We start from the raw sequence: 20,919 nt of genomic DNA on the forward strand, positions 1-20,919 counted from the left end.
GTTCTGAAGGTTTTGAATGGCCTTTGGGTATCCTTGGGACCTGCCTACTGATTGTGATGGGGATCAGTATGTTGGCACACACACAGACTGTGTGCTACCCACAACCATTTTGTCTGATCTCAAAAGTTAAGCAGAGTGAGGTTTGGGTCTTGTCTGGGGTTAGACGAGGATATAGGGGGACCAAGAGGTTTTCTCCAAGGCTGGACAGTGATGAGTGGCAGGGTGTGTGGGACAGTATGGGCAAGTATCTAGTCCACTGGGCCCCTCCAGTGCTTTGGAAGCGTCGGAGATGGAAGGCAGCTGTATGGAGTCCCCAGCAGCAAGCTGCAGAAACTGCTTAAGAGGACAGTGAATTATTTTAAGCCTGGTGGGCCCATGGCACTTCAGGCCATCAGAGCAGAGATGCAACACAGAGATGGACTCATGATCAAGGGGTGGACCTAGCAATGGACACTATTGCCCAAGTTATTCACGAGTGTGAACACTGCACACAGTCTCTCCTGCTCTGGAAGACTGTTACAAGAGATGGAGTCTGGCATCATGGACCAGATGGACACAGCAGCTTTATAGGGACTGGTCCATGCACTAAGATAAGAGTGCACTGAGATAAGAGTGATGGTATATTGAAAATGTGGGATCTGAGCATGACGTGAATGGTATGGAATAAGGGGTGGATAATGTCCTGGGTTCAGCAGTAGCAGTCATTTTTCCCCTTCTTGGTAGCTGGTGTAGTGCAGTGTTTTGACTTTCAGCTCGGGAACGGAGCTGATAACAAGGATGTTTTGGTTTGGCCAAGGACTTTGTGAGCCTCATGCTCTGCCAGGGAGGAGGGGAAGCCAGGAGGAAGCAGAGACAGGACACCTGACCCAAACTGACCAAAGAGGTATTCCATACCACAGCACGTCATGCCCAGGATGTAACTGGGAGTTAGCCGGAAGGGCTGGGAGACTGCGGGGTTGGTGGAGGTATCAGTCGGTGCTTGGTCGGGCTGAGGGGGGCAAGTTATCGGTCGGCTGGTGCTGAGGTGTTGTATTCTCTTCCCTTGTTATTTCCTTTATCATTATTATCACTGGTGGTAGCAGTAGTGATTTGTGTTATACCTTAGTTACTAAACTGCTCTTATCTCAACCTGTGGGAGTTGCATTCTTTTTGATTCTCCTCTCCGTCCCTCCGAGAGCAGGGGGAGGGCAAGAAAGGGGGGGAAGTGAGCGAACGAATTACCTGACTGGGTTTAAACCACGACACCAACCCATTCCATGATTCTGTGATTCTATGATTCTGCCCTGCCCTAGGGTCACCCCTTTGCAAATGCCAAAGGAAACAAATTTCTAACCAATAAGCATCCTCCATATTGGGCTGCAAGGTCAGAATGTCACAAAGCCTGCCTGGCTGTGAAAAGTCAAGATACGGTTAAGGAACAAATTCAAGATACGGTGAGTAAATCTCTCAGGACAGGGAGACCTGCTGCTCAACTGCTTGAGCAGGATGGGTGCTGGTGGTGGTGATCCCTCTGGGTGAGAAGGAGGACCATAAACCAGCACATTTTGCCAAAGAAAACCTTTTGATTTAACAGCTGTTGAAGATGGCCTGGCAAAATGGTGAGTTCTGCAGGATTGGTACACTTGGGAATAAGACTCTTCAATGATCAGCAATAGGTTGAAAATTCTTCTACCTCCAAGAAGGAATCCATACAGAGGTTCAAGAGCAGATGCATTTGTCAGAGTTAAAGTCACCAAAAGGCTTTTGAGTATTCCAACAACAAAAAAAAGAAAGAAGAATCGGGAACTCCATCATGAAGAAGATGGAAGGGGATGATCTCTGAGACCATGGTAAGTGTCTTCTGTGGTGCTTAATGGCAGAACACTGGTGGCAAGACTTCAGGAATAAATAAACTATTAGACATTTGCCTTTCTACATGGAGGAAGACAAAAAAGCAAAAGCTTGAAGGTGTTTTAACTCCGCACTGTGAACGGTTTGAGACCTGTTTATGGGCAGAAGTTAGGCAAGATGGAAAGCCTGTCATCCACAAAACACTGAAATACAACAGACTTGGGAAAAAAAATGCAATGTTTCCAAGTGAGATGTTTAAATGTGAAATCCAGGTCAAATGAGGAGCATGGTTTGCCTTCAGGAACGCCTTCAAACACAAGTAAGTGCTGCTGAGACTGAGGATATACATGAGCCAACACTAATCATTTTTAAAACAGTAACTGAAAAGCTCAATCCCACACAAAAAAGACACCATTGTATGAACAGCAATCAAGTGGATCCAGCCAGCAGAAATGACCCATACTTAACAAATGTAATTACTGCACTAAGCTTCCTTATGCCTCAATGTTCTGCTTATAATAAATTACCTTGAAAAACAGCATTTTTATATAAACTGAGTAGTTTTCAAAGCTCTGTGAGGTCCTTGTCTGCTCCTCATGGTGGTTAGGCAGGTATTGCTCATCACAAAGTGAACTGAACTAAGACGTAAAAGCAACCACATCAAATCAAAGACCACCCTAGTCCATTTTTTTCTCTCTAGCAGCAGCTCTTTCCCCACAGTATTCTCACAGACCTCTGTGATTGACATCTGAAGGACTTTACGAACCAGACATGGTATCTGTACATTCAGTATGTCTACAGTCGCTCAACATACATGTTTTTCTCCTCCACAAACTCACCCATGTGCTTTTCAAATTCAGGTAAGCTTGTAGTATTCACACTGGATAATGTACCTGCTTCACATGTAATTTTGTTCCCTCTAATTATATGTAGCTAAGCTGTTACAGAACAATCCTCAGCCTGTCTGCCAAGGGGTGAAATTCATAAGTAGGAGGGAAGGGGAAAAAAAAGTCTTATAAATATCTCTGTGGCAAGCTAATCTTTTTTCCAAGACCTTGTTCTTCAGGATTGCTTGGGGAGTTAATGTTCTTTATGGTTGTGAAAGCTAGAAGTGCTTGAAATAAGGAAAGGGGGTAAAGTAGTGATGTTGACTGCTGGAAGTACATCTTAACAGAAGAAAGGAGAAGAGTCTTTGCACAAATGCTGCTGGCAACAAGAAGACTTATGACAATCAGCTCAGTGAAAGGAGGATTCAGTTAACTTCTGTTGGAAAAGCAGGCACTGCTGGCTGCATCTCTGTTTAAGACTTGCCATGGTCCATCAAGTCGATGATCTATCAAACACAGTGTCCTCCAGTACCTTGTATCCCTTGTCCTTCAGAGGGCATCCTCCTGGTCCACTTACAATGCTCCCCTATAAAGGGGAATGATACACAATGTTCCCCTGCTGGCAGCACCTTTTGCTGTCAGAAGCCACCTCCTCCCTCAGCCAAAAACAGGTGAAGAACCTTGATGTAGGAGTGGGGTTCCCATACCAAGCCCTGCTTCCTTGGCTGCAGGAACATCTAGCACACCAGGACTAAGAGTTTTAGGAAGTGTGACCCAGGATCAGATTTAAGCCCAAATACTTGCATAAGCTGCTCCAGTCTCTGTAACACATCTTGGCTGCTCATTAGGAAATTCCTGCTACATGCAGCTTTCCCGGTTGTCTAGGAAATGATGAGTGTCTGGACTGAACCATGACACAGAAACACAGAATCATAGAACAGTTTGGGTTGGAAGGGACCTTAAATCTCATATAGTTCCATGTTACAGGGTTTTTGCAGTTCTTGCCAACCGAGGCCCATTTCTAGAGGGGTGTTTGGCCAGTACCCCCCAGGAAAGGTGCAGCATTGTCTTCACTGCCCCATATATCATCTCATCAGTTTGGGGAGTGTCTGCATGTCAGCCCCAACAAATGGGATTGCCTTTCAGTGGGCTGACTTGCAGACAAGAACAAACAGTTCAGGACATCTGCTCTAAGTAAACCATGCAGAGGCGGGCTGAGGAGGAGATGTACAAAAGATGGGGTCAACAAATGGCACGTGATGGGCTGAGAAACAGAAGAGATGAGACTCACAGCCATGGGGCAGGCAGAGGAGTGCAGAGCAGCTCTGGAGAGAACGAGTTAAGGAGATCATTGGAGAAAATGCGCAGAACTAGTGTACTGAGGTCCCTGATGACTCTGTGAGCTGGCTGCTGTGTGCAGTTACTTCTTATGGGAGCAGCCTTTCCAGAAGAGTTCACTGTAGGCTTTGCTCCATGGTTTTGCAGTCAGAGAAGTGCCATCAGGGATCCTGGTGCCTCAGGTAACACACCTCCTGTGCAATCTGAGGTTCTCACATGGAATCCTTTTGGGCTCTCATTTTACCCCCAAAGGGAGCCCTTTGCTTTAGCTACCTGCTCACCTCCCAGTCATGTGGGAAGAAGGAAAAACACCAGTGCAAAAATGCAACGGACATCAGCACTGCATGATGCAAACTGTAACCTGAGGCAACAGAGACAGTCCAGAGCCCATGCACACAGATGGCTATCAGTGTGGGACCAACTTGCATCATAGAATGGTTTGGATTGGAAAGGACCTTAAAGCTCATTCAGTTCCACCCCTCTGCCATGGGCAGGGACAACTTTCACTAGACCAGGTTGCTCCATGCCCTGTCCAACCTGGCCTTGAACACTGCCAGGGATGGGGCTTCCTCTGGAAGTTCTGGAACTTCTCTGATTTGGAGGGCATTTGACACCCCAGAGCCCACTTCACAGTGATTGAGGATAAGAAAAAGATGTGTAGGAGCTGTTTTCTCTGCCATTTGTGTGAAACACCTGGGCAGGTGCTTCAAACGAAGCTCATTTCCCCAGAACAGAAACTGAAGGGGCAGAATTAGTAAACAAGAAGCACAGCTCCAGATCCTCAGCACAAATAGCTTTGGAAGACATGGGAAGGGAAGATGTAGAACTGCATTTTCTTCAAAGGGCTTGTCAGCTCACAGGGCACATCCCTGTGGTTGAGATCCAAGAATGTTGAACCTAGGTTAATAACCAGGGAAGCATGCAGTCTTGCACTCTTGTCCTGTATAGAAATCTACCAGTTGTGTTCCAAAACAGCACAAAATGTCTCCAATGAAAAGTGCTGTCCTGTCCCAGCTCAATGTAAATAATATCAAGTGAATTCTCTTCTTCAGACTGTTTTAGTTTTTACATGTAGAGTCTAACAATATATGAATGTTTGATTAATAGTAAGAATTATAATTGTTTAGCCTTAGCACTGTCTTAACACCCAATGGGATCCTTGCTGTGGACCTGAAGCTCCATTAACCTTACTCTCTCCACAGACTCCTACTTAGAAGAGCATGTTGATAGGATGAGTTTTCTTCTTGGAATAGCTATCCCCATCTCCTGCCAAAATCAGCAGCAGACTCTCTCGCATGATACACTGAAAGCTGCACAAGAGATTGCTGAACAGCTGTCAGCTGGGGCTCTAAATGTGAGTGTGTACTGATAGGGTGTATCTGCAGCTTTGAGCGTGGTGTCACAACCGTCAGGCTGTGCAGATAGCACAAACACAACAATTCCTACAGTCTCTGTTCCAGCAAAGATTCTCTTAACTTAACAAAGTCCCTCCTGCATTGGTTTCTGTACCTAAGACCAACCAGGTGACTCATTCTACTGGCCTGTGGCTTCAGTGAGTGAAGCCAATGCATATACGTGAGACACTGGCCTTGACTGGGGAAGAGGGAGCTATTGTTCTTTCAGGAAGCATAACCTTGCTCAAAATGCTATAGAACCTAAGGGCCCTATCCTGTCACTGAGCTGGTGACTTCAGTAAGAGTGGGAACACAGGAAACCACAGTCTAGTGAAGAGAGAATAACTCTTAGCAGCTGCTCATGCAGACGAGCCACTGGAAGGATGCAAAGGCAGGAAAGACAGCAAAGACCGTTTGAAATATGAAGGTGACAATTAGAAACTGAAAGATCATTTATGTACTACAGACATCTCCGATGTCTGGGCAGTCAAGGACCTGGTGATATAGCCTGGGAGAACTAGTATCAATAATCAGCTGCAGTCCTGACCAGGAACGCAGATGGTGTGGGACAGCCCATGAGCACATGGACTGAGCCAGGCAAAGCTCATGGGAAGCAGAAAGAACAAGATGCAGCCTTTCAGCAATCACAATATAGATGCTAGCAGATTCTTCCATGATTAAGTCACTCACTTGGGTAAACCTAGGGAGCTATACTGATCTACGCTCACTGGGCAGGTGATTCACCATGTTTATTGGTGAATACTGATTTGGACTTTTGCCTTGATTTTATGTGTTCCTATGCCCCTCAGACTGTAGCAGCCAGTCCTACTGAGTGAATTGTCAATTCTAGAGTTGTTCCTGTTGTGTCCAAACGTGCCAATGTAGCCACAAAGAGTCACCAAGGAGGGAGACTGAACTTCACTTTGATGACAGCTCAGCCACACAGAATGTGAGAAGAAGAAACATCTTTACCCTGTGGCACTGAACTGGTTTAACCCTGATGTTTATCATCCCCAACAGATCTGACATGGGCTGTGCTTGTGCACAAGAAGGTGTCACATTGTGTTGGCAGGCAAAGGAGAACCTCATCCTGATCAAAGTCAGTTGTACTCTTCCCTCTGTGAGTGATTGGCATTGCTTTTGCACCCAAACCTGTGTGTCACCATTTCTTTGGAGGAGAATAAATGGGGAAGGTGTTATTTAGAAGTCATTCTTTTAATTGAAAGAATGAGCTTGATGCTCTGGTTCAATTAGATGTGACTTATCTTTTTTTCTTTTTCTTTAGGTGAGAGGGGAAGCACTGGGTGAACCACAGATGTCTTGTTTTCAAGATCTTTCACCTGCAAAGTTCCAGTTTTTGTGAGTTCCCACAAAGTGAAAACACAGATGTCAGCCCTTGATACAGGCTGAGGAGGTGCACACTGGCTGTTCAACACCCTGTGTGAGATCACTGCCTGAAAGGTAATGTTTTATCCAGGCAGAGAAAGCCACAGTCTCTGCAGCAGGTTTAGCTCCAGCAGTGGGTGCACATGTCTTAGTGATTGCAGTCACATTTCTCTGCCTAAGAGGGGTGTACAGCATCTTGCACTGTAACTTACCAGGGTAAGCCCTTCACTGCTCCCCAGATGATTTGTGCTGCTGCCTTCTTACAGTTAACATCTTTTTGGGACACAGGATAGCAATCCCACAAGAGCAGCTCCTGTTAGAGACAGGTATTCCTCCACCACAATGCAAGACACATGAATACTGCTAATGCACTGATGGCAGGTACTTTGCATGGTTTCTGTTATATCCATGATGCTAATTTCCCCCTTCATGGTGAGGGGTTTTACAAGAGAGATGAGACACCATTATCGCAGAAGCACAGAATGGTTTGAGTCATAAGGGACCTTAAATCTCATCTAGTTCTAACCCTGGAAAAGATGACTTGCAGAAGGAGCAGAGGTTCAGTTGCTAAGCCGGTTAGGTAAGCCCCATCAACAGAGATGTACCTTTAGTGGATCCTGTCTCAGGGCAAAAAGAGAGGCTTAAAGACCTCCTCTCTTCATACTTCGCATCTGAATCTCTCCCCATTACTTGCTACTTCTACAGCTCTGAAGCCTTTGCCATTTAGCTCTGTTTACTTATAAAGCTATCCTCCAGTTCTGGTGTTACCCACAGACCGGTTTGTGATTAAATATCCAAGAAACAGTAAGGGAACAGTTATTGATCCCCAAAATGTATCAATAAGGTCATTGATTCAAGTTTTGAATATTACATAATCCTCAAGGAGCCCTGCCCTGCACTGCAAGCAGCCAGGAGGAATTCCTAGATCTAGGAAAGAGATGTGCTTGTTATTTTGGGGAAGGAAACAGCTTCATTTGTTCCCTGAAGGCTTTCCTGTACGTGCCCATTTACCCACTGTTCTGCGGCTTCACATCCAAGCAAACAAATGGATGAAGGATACATCAGAGGTATAAGAACAATGATTTGAGATATATTTGCATGTATAGTTAACAAGCCAGGCAGGGAAAAATCAGGGGCCAAGACATACCTTTCATGGATATTTGCCTGTACAAAGGCCATAATGTTGCTAAGAAACCCACATCAACCTGACTGCCCTTAAGCAGGGTTTTCACACCTCGGAGTGGATATGCAGAGATCTCAGGGGCCGGCAGGTGCACTAATTCAAAGCGACTTGCTTCTCTTTTGCTGACGTTCCTGGTTTTCCAGTCGAGCTCACATGGAAGGTTCAGGACACAAACAGTAAGCCCCAGCCAATCTCCCTGCTCTTCACAGCTTCTGTAAAGGCCTAATGCATTCATCCTGTAACAAACGTGGGTGACCACAGCCAAAACCAAAGGCAGAATGGAAATGTTATATACCCTCCACAGCTGGTTTTGCAGAACTCAACCCACTGACAGTATCTGGGGTGCATGCAGCATCCAACAGTCTTCTTCCCTTACTGGTCTTGACAGTGCATTTCAAGTAGGCTATAGAAACAAGATGCGAAAATAGTGCAGTTCATGACAACTTTCCAGTCTAAACAGGAGCAGCACACCAAACTACGATCAGGCAAGTAGAAGAGAGTTTGTTCACAGTAAATCTTCTTTGTCCAGCAAATCATGGTCTGCTTTTCTAAAACCCACACAACCTGGTATGAAAACAAGCTCACGCAGGTCTCTGAGGTGAGCAGATGTTGCAATACCGTGTAAGGAATGTGCCCAGTGAGACATGAAAACCAGACTATCTTAAAAATTCAGACAAAGCCTCACACCAAATTTATCGCATGGCACAAAAAACAATGGCCATTCATGCCATGAATGCAATTGTTCTTTTCTACCCAGGTTCATCTGGACCTGGTCTTCCAGGGTAATAGCTGGGCTGTTCAGTGTGTACCTGAGGTAAAGCATACTGAAAAACACAGCAAGGTTTTAAGCCACATAAGAAAGGGAAGGCTTCATTGGAAAAGACTTTCCAAACCAAACAGGGTCCATCTGAAGCTGGCAGCATCTGCTGTACCAATCTGAAATAACCACTGCAGTTGATGGGACATTCAGCTAAGCAAAAGCAATCTACCATTCATTGGGCTCATTTTCCATAAGGAAGCAAAGCAGAGGAGAAAACCCGTGTAACCAAGTTGAAGGCACTTTCCCAATTCTATTTATTGAGAACATTCAGAGAATAAATAGTGGGTTTATGAAAAGCACTCGGGTTTTATCTGATAATGTAATGTAAAGCTTCCCTGACAGGGACTCAGATGCTCCAAAATCTGTGACTTGCCAGATCTGGAAGTAGTGGCACAACTGCGCAACGTAGCTCACCAAAGTCCAGGGAACCACTGGGTTTCATTGGTCTTGCAGAGAGCAACCTCCATGAACTGACCTGCAAAAAGCCTGCTAAAAACATCAGTGGATTATCAGCACTGTTCTCAGACTGTAGTCAAAAAGACAGCACTGCCTCAGCCACTACGAAGGAGAGAAAAAACTGTTACATCTGAACCCAGCACACCGTAGCAGTGCGTTTAATGAACTCTGCAAGGTCTCATGACTTAAATCTCTTAAATCCCGCACCTCCGAAGCGCTGCTCAGTTAACCTCGAAACTTTCACTCTAAAACAAAGCTGACTTTTGGCTGAAGACCTTGGAGGGAAACTTCAGGGCAGACAAGTTGAAATGCATTTCAGATGGAATCTAAACCAGCCATCTCTGCAGAATGGAGCCGCTACCACAGCTGCAGAATCATTTATCAAGTGCTAGGAGCGTGTTCGATTCATCTGAAGACAGGCAGACACCTTTCCCACAGACTCACCAACCTCTTGCAGCTGTTCAGACCGAGCAGAGCAGCCAGCAGCATGCAGATTGTCAGTGAAAAATCGGCTTAAGAACTTCTTGCCTTTGCTGGAGGGTAACGAGGCGCCGTGTTACGAGCGAGGGAGAGGCAAAAGGCATTTAAGAAACCCATTTTCCATAAAGAGCTATTAGATAATCTTTATAATCTAGCATGATGAGTCTAAAACCTTTGCTCTTGAAGATTAACAGTCCTTTGATTGAAAAAGAGGCTTTTCATTCCTTCTCAATTGATGTTTCTCAGGCAATGAGTGCTGTAGATCAACTTTTGGGGATCTTTCCGTGTTTACAGTAAAGTCCCCTCTAGGGTAGGTGATGGAGTTGGAATTACATCTTCATATTTTAATTAGTATAATTTTGTTGTCATTCCTGCAGGCTGAGCTAGAACTGACAACTTTCCACCCCCCTAAACTGGCAATATGGGGACTGTTGGAAGGGAGAAGGGAACTGCATACTGCCTTCAGCTCTGTATTTATCCTCAGTTTTTTTTTTGAAGGAAGATACAAATGTACATCAGCATATGCTTTAGCTAAAAACAAGAGCTTGCCAACTCCAGCAGGTTGGGAATTTTCCATCCACAAAAAGAGCAATCTCAGCAAAAAAAAAAAAGAAAAAAAGAAAAAGAAATTAAAAAAGCAAAAAAGCATTAAAATTGTCCTGGGGTCAAAAAGGGGCTTTTGCCTAAATCATTCAACTTATTTTTTTTCATTCCCCTTAAATCAAAAGTCAGCATTTTCTTGAGCTAGATCCAAAGTGTTCAAGTCATGTCAGTGTTAAGCTGCATGACTTCAGGCCGCTGTTTGCCTGCTGGGACTGCAGCTTTGGGTGCTGTACACTTGTAGCCTTTCCAAATTAAACAAGAAAGCCAAGTGCTTGATCACCAAGCCCCAGAGGGAACATGGATTCAAGAAGCAATTTGCAGAGGATAGCTCCATAGTGAGTATTAAACGTGACAATCCAGATACAACTTCTGCCTCAAGCAGTCATTGAACTGCTTCTGAAGGGAGTCTGGCAAACATCCCATTTCCTATATTCCCTCCTTACATATCCACTGATGCTGGTTGCTGGAGACCAAGCTTGGAGATGCTCATACCTCCACTCTGAGCAGCACGGTCATTCTTACATGCTTGCATTAGCCAACTCAGCTCTTTCCCATGGCAGTAACCTGCTCTTGGGAGACATTGTCTGGGCAGGAGTCCAGAGCATGAAAATACAACACATAAAGTATCCCAGGCCCCTCTGAGCATATGGCTCACTGAGCTGGAACCTTTAGCTCAGCAGCCCAAAGAGAAATCCTGATACATTAAAATGCTTTTGTTAAAGGTACCTAAAGGAAATACTCTGTCAGGCTGAACTAAATGAAGGAAAAAAGGTGTCACACAAAACTATGTGTGTATGCTTTATTTTTAGGTCTTAATTTTCAGCCAGGACAAAGACCAGCATTAAAGTGTCAGAAACAATTTCCTGAGAGAAAAACCTTTCACAGAGCTCTGTGATCAAAAGAAAACCCTCCACTGCACACAGAGATCTCCCCAGCCTAGAGATCAGAGGCAGGCTCAACCACATGCGACAGCCATTAATCACATCACTGAATGCCCGGCTAGGCTGTACGTGGGCACAGCTACAGGCCATGAGCAGAAGACCCGACACAAAACACAGTACCCTGGTACACACTTGTAATAGAAGGAAAAAGCAGTGTATTTTCATTGTCCAGCCATTTCAAATAGGTTTTGTCAAGCCTGCCAAAAATGGTATTTGTTATAGGTACAAGATTTAAGCGAGTTCAGGGGTGGGACAGAGCCTGAGTTTATTAATTCCACCCCCCTCCAAAGGGAAGTGATGAATGAAATTGTTTCAGAGCGTCACAAAGTTAGGAGAGCAAACAAAGCAGGTCTGGCCACTCATTTCAAGGCCTTCATGCACTAAAAAATGGCCAGTTTTAAAAGCTTACCTCACAAAGCATAGAGGTCTTGGGAAAATAGTGTAACAGAGGCTGCAGGTGGGGAAAATCCTTTGCTGGGTATAGAAGCTGAGTGCTCACAACTCCTGGCTCCCAAGTGCCTAATTGAGTTTGAAAGAACTGTTAAATACCATTCACAAAACCAGCTGTCTCTAAAAGAGGGAAAGCCGCAGTAAGAAAATAAACACAAAGAGCTCTGTTGTTGGACTGCAGAGCCTCAAAAAAGGCATTGAAAGCCCTTGGGGAAGGAAAACTATGGGTATTTCAGCAGTATCACTCCACCTGCTGTAGACTGAGTGGTATTTTCAACAAACTAAAGGGTCATCTGATGCCTACATGCTGCTCAAAGGCCAGCAGCAGCCAGCCAGGGCACAGTACACAGAGGAAAACCTAAGAGTTGTGCTTCCCTGGCATCCTGATGCCGTATTGCTCCACGACTTCATGTCACAGCTGATGTCTTTGTGTTAAATAACCCTTGATAGGTTTTTCTTTCCCTTGTTTAGCTCCTTTTTGAACCCATGTCATGCTTGGCATCTGCCACGTCCAATGGACATGAGCTCCCCAGCTGAACCACACACCCTGCCAAATGGCACCAGTGGTTGTTTCAAGTGCCACCTGTTAATTTCCTCTGGTGCACCTTAATTCTTGTGTGAGGCAAACTGTTGTCCTTTATTTGCTTCATGGCAATATATCTTAGACCTCCATACCGTCACCTCAACAATCACTTTTCCAGGCTAAAGAGTCTGCTACCAAATCAAAGGAGAGGGAAGAGCAAAGCTTCTAGCATGACTCCATGGCTGCTCTCAGGAAGGGCACCATGGATCCAGCCTTGCAGTGAGGGCAAACAGACCTCACCTTGCATGCTGGAGAGGTAAAAAGGAAAGATCCTGTTGTCCCCAAGGCCCTGATCTACACATGCAGTTGAGCCAAATGGCCTTATCCACTAAGGAAGGATAATGCATGGAGCAGTGGTGGGTTTGCTCTATCTGCTAGCCTGGCTCTATAAATTCCTCTTCTTGACCAGTATCATGCCAGGATGGTAGATCCATCAGACTGACAAAGAAGCAGGAATGATTTAATAACCCAGTTACCTCCTCCAGCACCGAGGCAACCATTTGGAGCATTAAACTGGGACAAACACAAGCTAGATAGAGCTTCCAGCAAGCTGGCCCTGAAACCACCCTGTCCTCCAGGTTCAGCTGTGTTCCAAGGCCTCCCTGATACAGCCCAGCTGGGTAACCTTGCCTCTGAGAACCGAGGAGACTGCCAGCTTGTGAGAAAGAGCACAGAGCCCTGCAAGATAACAAAGGTAAAAGCAAGGACAGAGGTAGGATTGTCATAGATCTGATAGGTAACAGCTCCAAGGTGCAAGAGGAAAAACCTCAACATGGGAAGGCAGAAAAGCCTGAAGGGGTGACTACGCAACCCCAGATAGATGATGGCATCTAAGCAGCATGGATATTCCATTCCAGCAAGCAGCTGACGCTAACCCTCCTGCCTGATGAGCACCCATCAGCACAGCAAAGACACTTTGGGTGTCTTTCTCAGTGGTCAGCACGGCCTTGTAGCTCACTAGTCCTCACCTGTGCTGTATCATGCTCACAGTCTCTGTTCATGATAAAAGATGCTGGTCGATGAGAAAATGAACATGAGCTGGTTTCAGTGTGTGCTCGCAGCCCAGAAAGCCAACCGTATCCTGGGCTGCATCAAGAGGAACGTGACCAGCAGATCGAAGGAGGTGATCCTGCCCCTCTACTCTGCTCTCGTGAGACCTCACCTGGAGTATTGTGTGCAGTTCTGGTGTCCTCAGCATAAAAAGGACATGGAACTGTTGGAACAAGTCCAGAGAAGGGCCATGAGGATGATCAGGGGACTGGAGCACCTCCTGTATGAAGACAGGCTGAGAAAGTTGGGGCTGTTCAGGCTGGAGAAGAGAAGGCTGCATGGAGACCTCATAGCAGCCTTCCAGTATCTGAAGGGGGCCTATAGGGATGCTGGAGAGGGACTCTTCATTAGACACTGTAGTGATAGGACAAGGGGTAACGGGTTAAAACTTAAACAGGGGAAGTTTAGACTGGATATAAGGAGGAAGTTCTTTATTGTGAGGGTGGTGAGGCACTGGAATGGGTTGTCCAGGGAGGTTGTGAATGCTCCATCCCTGGCAGTGTTCAAGGCCAGGGTGGTTGAAGCCTTGGGTGAGATGGTTTAGTGTGAGGTGTCCCTGCCCATGGCAGGGGGGTTGGAACTAGGTGATCTTAAGGTCCCTTCCAACCTTAACTATTCTATGATTCTGTGTCCCAAAAGAACTCCAAGGAGAGAGGGAGAGTTACAAACTACTGAGACTCTTGTATGTTTTACATTTTTCATGGTACCTGGGTTTTTAGGTTTTGCGGGTTTGGGTTTTCTTGTTGGTTTTTTGTTTGGGGTTTGTGTTTATTTGTTGGTTTGGGGTTTTTAATCCATGTCCCTAAGACTGCCAACAAGAAAAGCCAGTCTGAAGTTCAGAAACATGCGAAAGGAGGAATATTGGAAATGCAAATTAAAAGAGCCAAGGGGAAGAGAGCAGGACATGTTCCAAAAAGCTGCTCTGCCTCTCAAGGCCGTGATGACAGGGAAGGGAAAGTCAGATCTGGGCCAGGTGTTGAGGCAACATTCTCATTAGGAAGAAATTCAGGGAGCTGAAGAAAGGGAGAGAGGACAGCAAAAGGTCGATTTTAACTTGGGACAGGGGACAGCTTGGTCCTCATAGCACAGCACCTTGTCTTCCTCACTCATACAGGAGGTGCCATCCTGTAATGGCAGCTGAGTTACAGATTTAAGAATGCTTCCAATTTGGAGAACAATACACACACCAGCCCCATAAGGATCTGCTTCTTCAGTAGTTAATCCTACTTCTTTTCTTTCCCCCTTCAAGCTGTTCCAAAACAGAAACAATTTGAGCATGGTGTCACTCAGGTACAATAAAAGCACAGCAATTGCAGCATACAAACCATTGCCTTCTTCTAGGGGAGCAGATTATTAAAACACAGAAGCTGGCAAGCTCTGGAGCATCCTTTGCACATTGTGTGGGGAGGCACTCCTCTGAGGTGGGACTGCCAAAAGGGCCAGGGCAAGGATCAGAGAATGACTTCTGCTGTTGGGAGTCTCCAGCAGCAAAAAACCATCCATCTTCTCCTAGGCAGCACAGTGCCATGGAACCAATGGCTCCACTAGTGCTCTTGTAACTCTCCCTGTTCTATTCTACCACAACCCGCTGTGCCTGGATAGCTGAGCACAGGAGCTTTTCCTGGCCTTGCAGGACACCCGGAGATGCAGCGGAGCTCTTGCTATGGAGTCGTGCTATCCCTTTGGTTTGCTGCTCTGCATGATACAAAGCTTATGCCCACAGAGTATGGTAGTTCTGCAGACCAGATATCTTTAGTGCTGTTGACAATCATAAACACATGGCTTTCTGTAAGATGAGCAGTGAGCAAGGATGGAGGTATGCTCTCTCTTCTCCCCCCTTAGCTCTACCTTGGCTTTACTGAATGACTGATAGTGCAGAGGTGGGGCAGTGCCTAGAGCTTTGATCAAAACTATACAATAGCCAAGCAGTTTCTGTCCCAAAGAGTAAACAGAAAAGAGGCACATGAAAACAGGGAATTTTGCCTGCACTCAACTCAGAAAGTGTACTTCTTCAGCTAAGACTGATGCAGATGATGGTTCAAATGACACCAGCAATCTGTGGCAGTGGTAGGACCAGGACTTGGGTCTCACAAACCCCAGTCAAATGTCTAAGAAACTATAAAAATAATAATAAAAGAAATAAAAAAATCAATCATCCTTCCAGTCTACAGGAGGACACAGTTGCAGTGACAGAGCCTTAGATGACTGCTCGTTAAGGCCCATTACACATCTTTACTATGACTCAACTACTAAAAGCATCTAAATTGCAGTGTTTAACACTGCAGATGCTGACTCAGGCCGCAGGGCTTTTCCCTTTGGCTGGGCTCCTTACCAGTTTCTCCAATCCAATGTACCATGTGGAATCACAAACAGATGAACCGGCACAAGTGAGGAGGAAAAAGAGGTGGAGGAGAACAGCAGCATTTGAACTCAGCATTGCAAAAGCCTTTCCCATGGTGAAATGACAGCCTCGCCAATTGCTGGCAGGGCAGCCAGGGTACTTTGTGTATTTGATGTTGCGCAAGTATCCATTAAGAATCTGTGCAAGAAAGCCTTTTTCCCAGGAAGGCCTTTTATTTATTTATTTTCCTTCCCAAACCTAGGGAAATGTAGGAAGCAGAGCCTGCTGAAGTCTGGATTGCTGTTCTCTCCCTGAAACAAATGATTAAATAAGAAATAGAGGTGTTGGTCAGTAAGAAGCTCACCATGACCCAGCAGTGTGCACCTGAGCACAGAAACCGACCATGTCCTGGGCGGCATCACCAACAGTGTGACCAGCAGGTTAAGGGAGGGGATTCTTCCCCTCTGCTCCACTCTGGTAAGACCCCCCCCCCGCAGTCCTGTGTCCAGCTCCGGAGGCCCCAGCATAAGAAGGATGTGGAGCTGCTGGATTGACTCCAGAGAAGGCCACAAGGATGCTCTGAGGGCTGCAGCACCTCTGCTATGGAACCAGGCTGAGAGAGCTGGGCTTGTTCAGCCTGGAGAAGAGAAGGCTCAGCAGAGACCTTAGAGCAGCTTCCAGTGCATAAAGGGACCAAAAAAATGCAGGAGAGGGGCTTTTGACAAGGGCCTGCAGGGACAGGACAAGGGGGAATGGCTTTAACCTGACAGAGGGGAGATTAGGATGAGCTCTTAGGCAGAAGTTCTTCCCTGTGAGGGTGGTGAGGCCCTGGCACAGGGTGCCCAGAGAAGCTGCGGCTGCCCCATCCCTGGCAGTGTTCAAGGCCAGGTTGGATGGGGCTTGGAGAAACCTGGTCTAGTGGAAGGTGTCCCTGCCCATGGCAGGGGCTGGAAGTAGGTAAGCTTTAAAGTCCCTTCAAATGCAAACCATTCTGTGATTCTGTGCATTCTACCACAGCAAGTCAAGCAGTCCATTCAATGGACATTTTTCTTACAGCATCCCACATTTGCAGAGATCTCCTGCACACTGCACAGCAGCAGAAAAACATTTAGCATTTGCAGCGGAGTGCTATGACAGCACAGCTATGACCCACGATGCTCAATATCTGGTAAAAGGTAAACAGCAGTATGAAAGAACTTCAACTCCTTTTGTGTAAACAAGAACAGAAGTACGTTCTGCCTAAAAACTAGCAGAAGCAAACACTGAATTTATGCAACCACCCCAGTGTCTTTTTGTTCCCCCTAATTGTTTTATCCCAAGCAAGTTTTGCTTACTAGATTAGCAGCCAAAAATTGTCCAATCCCCCCAATATTTACAGCAGAAAGAAGTTTCCTTCTCTTCTGTGCAGTGTCCAGGCTGTCTGCCAGTACTTTAAGATACTGAGGGAGCAGATTTTGAGCTTTAAGAGTAAGCCCCCCAGTTAGCATGACCTGCAGCATCAGATAAAGTAATCTAAAGCCATCAGCAACACTCTTGCAACAGCGCATCAAAAGATCAGCATCTCAAGCTCTAACACACAAATGCCACAGGCTTGTCTTGACATTTACACAGCAGGAGAAACTGTGAGCAACCCAACATAGTCTGGCATCCTTGAGTTACGTTTAATGCACAACAGTAGTTCATTCTTACTGTTTACTTTCCTGCTTGGGTGAACAATTGGCAGCATGGAAGAGAGCCCTACAGCTCTCTTCACAGCAAAAACACTTGGGTTTTCAGTGGCCTCAGTCTGCTGAGTTTTAGCTTCCTCCAGATCTACTTGTGCCACAGCACGTACAAGATACTGTGATTTAGATGCTGCAAAGTCACCACCAGCCAGAAGAACCCAGCACTTCACAAAATGAGCTCATGGATATTTCATCCACATGAAATGCGGACACGTGGGCACGGGTTCCCTGCCAGGCTGCTTTGTAGGAAGGTAATTATGTCCCTTACCCTGTAAAGCCTTGTCAAAGGTGGCAAACAAGTTACAAAGGGGGAAGATGGGGCAGAGCCAGTGCCAGATGACATAAGAAAGAAAGGCTTGGAAAGCCAGGCTAGAGCTCAAGTCAGTCACCGACCCGTCACCAAGCAGAGTCTGCCTCTGTCTTCCCCACTCCTTCCCATCAGGTGTTTCCACACATTGAATCAAAACATGGTGTTTTACAGGCAGATAATATGGGCTGAATAAATCCATCACAGCTGCCCTGAGCCGCCTGTTTACACATACAAGCTCTCAAAGCCATTGTGTTTTCATGAGTGTCATCTCAATTGTAGTCTGAATCCAGCACATGGCTTTACATCCTTTTAAATATTCCAGAGCCTTTCTGTATTTGTTTTTAAACTGTTGGACTAGTGATGCCTTCTGACCCATGCTCAAATAAAAACATAAGAAGGAATGTTAAATTGAAAGAAATATCAACATGTGGGTCCATGACTTTCTTTCTTCTAAAAAGCAAGATTACACGAAATCAGGCTGCTCTTAATAGTAGATAAAAATGTTTTAAAATAAATCCACTCTGTTTCAGCATGGACTTTTGCAAGCACTTTGCTGAAGTAGGGACTGAAATCAATCTTTTTACATCTAAACCTTCAGTATCCCTCGCTGTGTTATTATAGAGGACTGCACATGTGCAGGGCAGCGCAGACACACACATTTCCATCTGCTGAAATACCAAAACCCACAAGAATTCTTCACCTTCCAGAGGAGCTGCAGAGACCAAGAATGATGCCACAGGCAAACAGACAGCCCAGAGGTACACAGCCCCTGAGTCACCAGCCAGGAGAGATCCAGGAGATTCCACAGTTCACAGCCTCTGCTTCCCAAGAGCTGTTTGTCCTTTTTTTCACTCCTTCACCTAGCAATTACACTAAAGCACCCCACCTCCCTTAAAAAAGCCATCGATAACCATGACCCCCTGCCTGCTGATGGACTTCTTGCAAAGTTTTGCTTCATTCCGAACCGTTCTCCCATTGAAAACATCATCTCCCTTTAGAGAGTTCAATACAAGCATAAAGTCTTAGCTAATTGTTGATCCATCATGTGCATAGCTGGTGTCAAAGGACCAAATTCCTGTGAGCAGAGCTCTGCAAGCCGTGCAAAGCCTCAGGGTCTCAACCTTCTCCTTTCCATGCAGCCCTGCAGTACAAACCCCTCTTCTACCATCACGGCATAGGTTCAGCTGTAAAAGAGCACGTCAGCTGAAAAGATGCCAAGTTTCAGGCAGAGCTTACATCCAAGTCACACACACATCCCTCCAATAGAAAGGAGAGGCAGTACTAATAAAGAAGATTCAGCACTGTAATTAAAGAGTTTTTTAGTCTTCAAGGTTTTAATTTGAACAGACATTTCTACTGTGTTCTCAAGATATCTACAGCAAACTTTACATCACTTTGTATCTGTTTTTCTGCCCCAATTTCAATCATGGTAGTTTTTTCTCATATTTGTGATTCTTTTTGCAATATGTTCAACACCACAGCAGCTGGGACTCTGCACACATACAGCATATATCTAATAATAGCACGCAACTCCCAGCCCTGTTACTTATTTCATGTAAAATGATATCAAGACCGATGCAGCAGCCAAGTCCAATTAGCAATTCCAGATGTCTGGACAGAAGTGCACTCATCACTGAAGTTTGTAGCAGTTAACAGATACATAGCACACATCACACAGTGCTATTCAGTGTCACACAGTTACAAAAAAAAGGGAGTGCTAGCAGAGATGTTTTCCCCTCATACAGAAACCTGTACATGGCAGCACTTCCCAAGGCTCTAGCAAAGCATACATTAGACGCCAATATGCTGTACAGTGCAATTTAAGTTATATCATATGCAACATGGACAATAGTGCACTTAAACCAGTCGCCACATTCAAGAGTTAGATCAATACAATCAAAATATTGAAGGTATATATTCCCTTATTAACACTGTGCAAGTTAGCTCCTTTTCCCTTTTGCTTTCAATTTTGGTAAATGGCAGAGTGTCCACATTGATTTACCCCAGAATTTGGGGAAGGGGGCCCTCAGTGTCCAGCTTATTGCACAGACAGCTATGTGCAAAAGAGCAGAAGCAGGGCTGTTAGCAAGAGTGTAAGGCAGTGTCAGGCTGCAGAGCCACAGTGCTTACGGCTCAGGAAGATGAGGTGACCTGCAAACAAGGTGTCAGTGACTTCAGGGGGCAGAGTCCAGATACGGCCCTCCAAGAGGAAGCAAGCTGATCATCAACATTAAATACGTGAATAAATGTGGTGGACACACGGGTAAGCAAAGCTCTGAAGTGCTCCACTGTGTATTACACCAGTAGCCACCAGACTGGAGCCTAGAAAGCACTGGGAACAGAAAGGTTAAAAGAGAACATGCAAGTAGCCTGGTACAAGAGGTCTGTGAACTGTCTTCTCCCAGTACCACCTGCAAGGGCCCACACATCATGTGCAATACCTTGCAGGACTGCTCCAGGTAACACCTCAGGAAGGTGGTGACCCGCAGGTTAATTCAAGCCTCCAGCTCCTGCTGTTTGCAGTGCCTACAAGCACTACACTGCTGTTTGCAGTGCCGACACAGCAGAGGGAAGAAACTGCTGTGGCTGCTCAGACCGACACCAGCATTTTCACATGGAGGCTGTGAATCACATTAAGCTGAGGCAAGCACACAGCACTGGGGTGTGGATTCAGTCCTGATACACCCATCGAGGATGAAATGCCAGCTCAGAGAGAATTTGCTGCCTTTTGTTAGCTGTCACAGCTGGTTACCCAATTTCCTCAGATGCCTGCAGTTTGCATGAGAGACTAGAGCAGCCAGGCAATTAGATCAAAAAAAACCCTCTTTGCTTCCCTATTATTTAGCTCAATACATAATTACTATGTTAGGAAATTGCATAACCTTTAAGTGTGCTTCATGTATAGTCTATTATGGGGAAAATAACGCCTTCTGAATCCTTCCCATCTGGTTAGCGAGAATGCATTTCAGATGTACAGGAACAGTAGAAATCCTGAATTGGATATGGATACAGCACCCAGGCAGGTGCAGATCCCACAGACATAATTTTAAAGGGTGAGAAATAACTTTAGGGGCTTACATTTGAATTATACCCAGAAGGCAGCTCCAGAAGACAGCGTCTGGAGGAAAGCATGGCCAACTTGTGCCTCCCCTGTTACGCAGTACAGCCGCCCTGGGAAGCGTTCCCTATGTCAGGCTGCGTTT

At 45.7% G+C, this 20,919-nt stretch overlaps 1 long non-coding RNA gene across 1 annotated transcript; it reads right to left on the reverse strand.

The window, feature by feature from the left end:
* Positions 1-14,127: 14,127 nt before the first annotated feature.
* Positions 14,128-15,959, reverse strand: LOC134174027 (uncharacterized). The gene is made up of 2 exons (XR_009968475.1): positions 14,667-15,959; positions 14,128-14,354 (listed from the first exon to the last, which is right to left on the reverse strand). It is a non-coding gene; the product is annotated as an uncharacterized LOC134174027 (long non-coding RNA).
* Positions 15,960-20,919: the final 4,960 nt, after the last annotated feature.

The sequence above is a fragment of the Pezoporus occidentalis genome, unplaced genomic scaffold (assembly GCF_034315485.1).
Source record: "Pezoporus occidentalis ecotype Australia unplaced genomic scaffold, CSIRO_AGI_Poc_V1 ctg57, whole genome shotgun sequence".
Classification (NCBI taxonomy): domain Eukaryota; kingdom Metazoa; phylum Chordata; class Aves; order Psittaciformes; family Psittacidae; genus Pezoporus; species Pezoporus occidentalis.